Source organism: Coffea arabica, chromosome 11e, assembly GCF_036785885.1.
Source record: "Coffea arabica cultivar ET-39 chromosome 11e, Coffea Arabica ET-39 HiFi, whole genome shotgun sequence".
Classification (NCBI taxonomy): domain Eukaryota; kingdom Viridiplantae; phylum Streptophyta; class Magnoliopsida; order Gentianales; family Rubiaceae; genus Coffea; species Coffea arabica.
In genome coordinates, this window is record NC_092331.1 from 30,164,651 (window position 1) to 30,169,980 (window position 5,330).

The window sequence follows — 5,330 nt, forward strand, 5'->3', positions numbered from 1 at the left end:
TGCAGAGCTTAATCATCTTGAAATTTACTAGTTAATCCTGGTTAGAGGCTCAAAACAGCAAAATTAAACCAAATGAAGCGGCATTAAACCAGTCAGATTCTCGGCAGAAACTTTTACTTCCAAAACAGATTTTTCCACAACTTTGATTTCATCATCCGACTGCACAAACAACACAGGCAAGCTCTGATACAGCTTCATCTACCAGCAAATATGTGATGCCCCCACTTCTCCCTAAGGCGAACCAAAGGGTATCCGCGGGACGCCTGCCCAGCTCTCGCCAGGACTCACTACAATCCATCATTCAAGAGCTCGAAATACTATAAGTAACTTCAATACATAATTAAAGTACTTCAAATATCTCACACTTACAATTATGTAGCTTTCAAGCTTAAATACAACCCAACGGAAAAGGGTACAATAGCCATCCGTTATAATATAACTTAAAGTTTTCAAAAGAAAACAATCTAGTACTACTCACGAGCACCCTTGGTCTCGAACCCTGTAAAAGAAATCCACAACGTGGTATGAGCTACACAGCCCAGTGAGGTTCCAAGACACTCTAACAGTTCAAATAAATCAAGTAAGTTGGGCATATCATATGCATGGTTCAAGGTTACACAATGGCATGTTATCATGAGGTGATAATCATTGTACGGGTAATTTGAGACATTTATCATGGTATGAGACATTAGCATGTATAGTTCACGAGTGATTGGAGCTTATTACAGGCATAGTTCAGGATTTCATGTTGGCATTTTAGCACGAAACAATCATCATGATACAAGGTAAACATATACTGTAGGATACGGTGTTCCAGTGGAACTCTGTCGGTCATCTGCACCTTACGACTTCCGGATCCCCTCGGTTTGACTGGCCATCACCTTATCCCTCCAGTGGTAATACTCGAGTATACCGAAACGGTGTCCCAAGGTTCCAACCTACCCGACCGAGCCCAGTCCTGGCTCGAGTAGGTTAGTAACCATGAGCAGGGCCCAGTTCAGCTTAGAGCTTACAACATGCACAAGTAATCAAGTAATTCGGCAAAAGGTAAAATTCATCATTTGAGTAGGTCGAGTGAGATAAAGTACACACTCGCCTAACAATGATGGACAGCTTCATATAACATGCGATTCATGATAATCAAGTGATCAAGTAAGTTGGTGATCACGTAAGCAGATAATCAAGTAAGCAAGTAGCCGAATAGATTAGAAAACGGTAAGTAAACATGGTTAACGGTAAACGGTTAACGGTGGTAATTACGGTTAATTGGTAGACATATGTCATTTTAATAGGCCACCATTGGCCGTTTTCACTTTTCAACGTAAGAGTCGAGGAGATTCACTCCAACCGACTTATGCTGTCATAGCATAATTAATCATTTAAACACATCATGTAGATATGCTCTCCAAGCATTTCATATCTAGTATTTCAAGTAATCACATAAATATGCTCTTTAAGCATTTCATATCGAATAGTTCAAGTAGTCACGTAAATATGCTCTTCAAGTGTTTCATATCGAATAGTTCAAATATACATATTTCAGGTATTTCATGTCGAGTAATTCAAGTATACCTTATTCAGATATGCATGAGTGTGGTAAAAACTTAACATATAGCACTTAACACTTAATAATCATGGGTTATGCATGTCATAGACTTATTCCAATTACGTATTCCTATATGGAACACTCACCTATAGCAACAAGAGAGTAATACTCAAACAATGTCTAGGCATCCACTTCGAGTTCCTCTTGAAGGTCCCCTTGAGCGCCTGAGCAAATAACCATTAACTATTATACACTATCACTTAGAACTCCTACTTATCAAAGAAGGTTGTACAATCTAAAGGGAATTCATGAATTGGGCCTTAATTATTAATAATCGAGGCTCAAGAGTAAAGTTTTAAAGTCTAAAGAGAGAGACTAATATTTTCCATGAAATCGAGTTCAAAATGTTCAATCGGTATCGAGAAAAGAAGGCAAGTTTCCAAAATCTCATTTTCTAAGAAATTGACAAATTTCAGCTTTGGGTGTCAATTTTAGAAAAATCGTATCTTGCACTATGTAGGTCCAAAATTGGAAAGCTTGATACCGTTGGAAACGTCTTCAAAAGCGGTAAAAGTTCCTAGAAGATACTTTTCCATGATTCCAAACAGAAGGTATTCAAAAATTGACTCGAAGTTGCTGCTTGGGACCATTTAGACAGTTTCGGGGTTGGTTTTTGACCATCTTTGAAAATCCGGCAAAATTCACACAATACGAACTAACCTCCAAAATTTAGAACTCAATTAGAGCTACAATCAAAGTTTAAAACGAAACAAACGGTACAAGAATTGAAGTTTTGAGCGCCAAGATATAGCAGCTCAAAGTTGGCTAAAAATTCCTCCTCGATCAAGAATTTCCAGATTTAAACATGAACTTTGGGACTTTGTTTGAACATCTAAACAGACTCGGAATGGCACCAAATTTGGTATGATTATACTACCATATAAGGGCTATTCCTCTGTCAAATTTCATAGAAAAATATGCACGGAAAGTCACTTAACAAAATCACTCAAGTTTCCAAATGTTTAAGGCAAAGCTGCCTCGTGTATGAAAATTTCCTTTTCTAAACTTTTGACCAAGGGAAGATACCGAAAACATGTCTCGTTTATGATAATCAGGTCTAGCAAGAATTCAAAATACATTTGATAGGTGATTTACATCAAGAATTTCGAAATAACAAGTCCCAAATCATTGTTAGTTACAAATCTGTCCAAGTGGAAAATTCTATCACTGTAGCTGTTTCAAACTTTGGCCGCAACTCACTCAATTCAACTTGGAATTGGGTGTGGTTGATGGCGTTGGAAATCTCTCTCATAAATCTGAATTTTCTCAGAAGAAACCATTTTCAAATTACATTCACAAACAGCTCGTTTTTGAGCATCAAGATACAAGTCCTGTCCTGTCTCCTGGAGAGAAACGAAACAGGACAGTGATTTTCAATCGCATGGTGTGGCTCCCTCAAGTGGAACCAGAACGTAAAATTGGTACCAATGGAAAGCTGGGAATGTCTAGTTTCCAATGCCACAAACGACACTTGATTTCGACATCGGAGCAAAGAGTTATAGCCGATACAAGATGACTGCCTGGGCAATACGGGATTCATTTTCCAGTTTTGCTAACTTTGGAAATCAACTCATTTAACCAACCAAATCATGTTATTTTTCAATGAAATTTTGTACACACTCACAATAACATGTAAACAATATAATTAAGTCATTAGAACCTCAAAATTGTGCACAAAAATGGTCGGACAAGGCAGGGGTAAAACGGTCACTTTTGCTCCAAGCACCTCCTATGATTTTCTACCAACAATACAACATTAATCCACTAATTTAAGCACTAAACCACCATTAAATCCATCATCAAGCATGAGATCAATCCTCAAGACAAAGGTGGGAGTTCATAGAGCCCACCCATTTCATTTTACACCATAAACAAGCTACCCAAATGCAAATACTACCTTATACATGTAAGATGATCTTCATAAAGCAAGATTTAAGTGTTGGATTAACACCTACTTGATTAGAGGATGAAGGCAGAAATTTTGGCCCCTTAGATGCTCAAGAAAACCGTGGATAGCAGCCCTCTTTCTTAGCTTGATGTAATCTCCAAGTAATTAGCTAAGAGTGGTTGAAATTTGAAGTGAAATGGAGAAGATTTGGTGAAGAAATTAGGATGGAATTGGAGTTATTTTTCTCCTTTGTTAGCCGGCCAGATGAGGGAGCAAGAGAGAGAGATTGTGGTCTGAAATGAGGCTTCCAAAGGAAGCTTAATACTAAGGATTTGGTGCACAAAAGTCAACCGTAAAAAGTGCGCGCACGCGCGCGTTTTGTGCTCGATTCCTCTTAAGTTTGTTTCACTAGTGCACTAAACCTCTAATGCACTTATATTCATATAAATATTATTCACTCTTAATTATCCCAAAATAAGGGTCTAAAGTTCCTAAATTAAAATCACGCGTGTGAAAACGCGTATCTCCAATCTGAGCGCGATAACGCGAAACTTCCGAGAAATTCTTATAACAATAATACTAATAACTATCACTTGACTATTTAAACATTAAAATGCCTAATTTAGGTCCATTGTACATGTCTCCAATATTTCAAACCTATTGTACTCTCAATCGATCAAGATTTCCAAAGACGTGTTCACTATTTCACTAAACGAGCTTCAGGAAATTAATTCGTGAAATGAGTTACTTTAAAAATATAACGAAGTTATATTACCATGTATTTAGGTCTAATAAGACTAGAAAATATTCCTCGAGGCAAATATCCAATTAAATAATTTATTAAGCCACAAATTAGGCTTAAAAATAATAGTTTTTACGAGTCCTCACAAAATAGCTATTTTAAGACTCGAATTTACCTCAGCTAGGAACTCAGCTCATGCACAAGAAAGCTATGAAGTTTTTCTCTCTCAGCTCGCGCACACTATTTGGTCCTGGTTTTTGGTTTGCAGCTGGAATGGTGTTGCGATGAAGATGGTTGCAGCTGGTGGAGGTTGAAAAGAAAACGGAGGACACTCACGCACGACCTCTCCCTTCCTTCCTTCAACTCACGGTCAGAACCAGAAAATTTGTTTTGCAGCTCGCGGATTCCCCTCTCTCGGTTTGTAGAGTGCGGCTCTCTCACTCCCTCCCTTCGTCGATGATAACAAGGTAGAGTAGGAGTGCAGTGGTCGTTTGTAATATAGTAATGAAGAGGAAGAGGGATGGTGCCGCTGTTTTGAGAAGGAGGTTGAGTGTTGAGATGGTAAAAAAAATTTCTATTGGCCGGATAGTGCGGTGCTTAGGATGCTGTCAGAGGGATTGTTTGGTTTTGCCTGGAAATGTTGGGGTTGTATGGGGGCATTTTAGTCTTTTCACTTTTCTTCCTAACCTCTACTTAAATTCTCAATTCTAACTTAATTCCAAAAATTATCCCCAAGTGTGATTTGAAAGCCTAATTATACACTAGTCATGCAAGACTTTAATTATCGTAACTTCATGCTTTAAGTATGTTTCGCATACTTGTATTATATTTATCTAAAATTCATTGATTTCGTCTTACCGTGAAAAATTTCCTTTTAACCTATAATGCTAGCAACTCATTGGAATTAATCATTAAATTTCAAGTAATTTATTTTAAGGTAATAAGATTAATCGGCTCGAGTATCATTAATTTAGCATGAAGGAATCTAAATATTCTAACGTTTTAAATTAATCTAATTCTAAAAGTATTAATTTAATCTATCGAAAAAAAATTCATAGTTTAGTAAAATTATATTATTTTTCACATAAAATTGT

General features: G+C 37.2%; 1 long non-coding RNA gene across 1 annotated transcript; it reads right to left on the reverse strand.

The window, feature by feature from the left end:
• Positions 1-315: 315 nt before the first annotated feature.
• On the reverse strand, positions 316-3,613 carry LOC140021725 (uncharacterized). The gene is made up of 2 exons (XR_011825670.1): positions 3,562-3,613; positions 316-499 (listed from the first exon to the last, which is right to left on the reverse strand). It is a non-coding gene; the product is annotated as an uncharacterized lncRNA (long non-coding RNA).
• Positions 3,614-5,330: the final 1,717 nt, after the last annotated feature.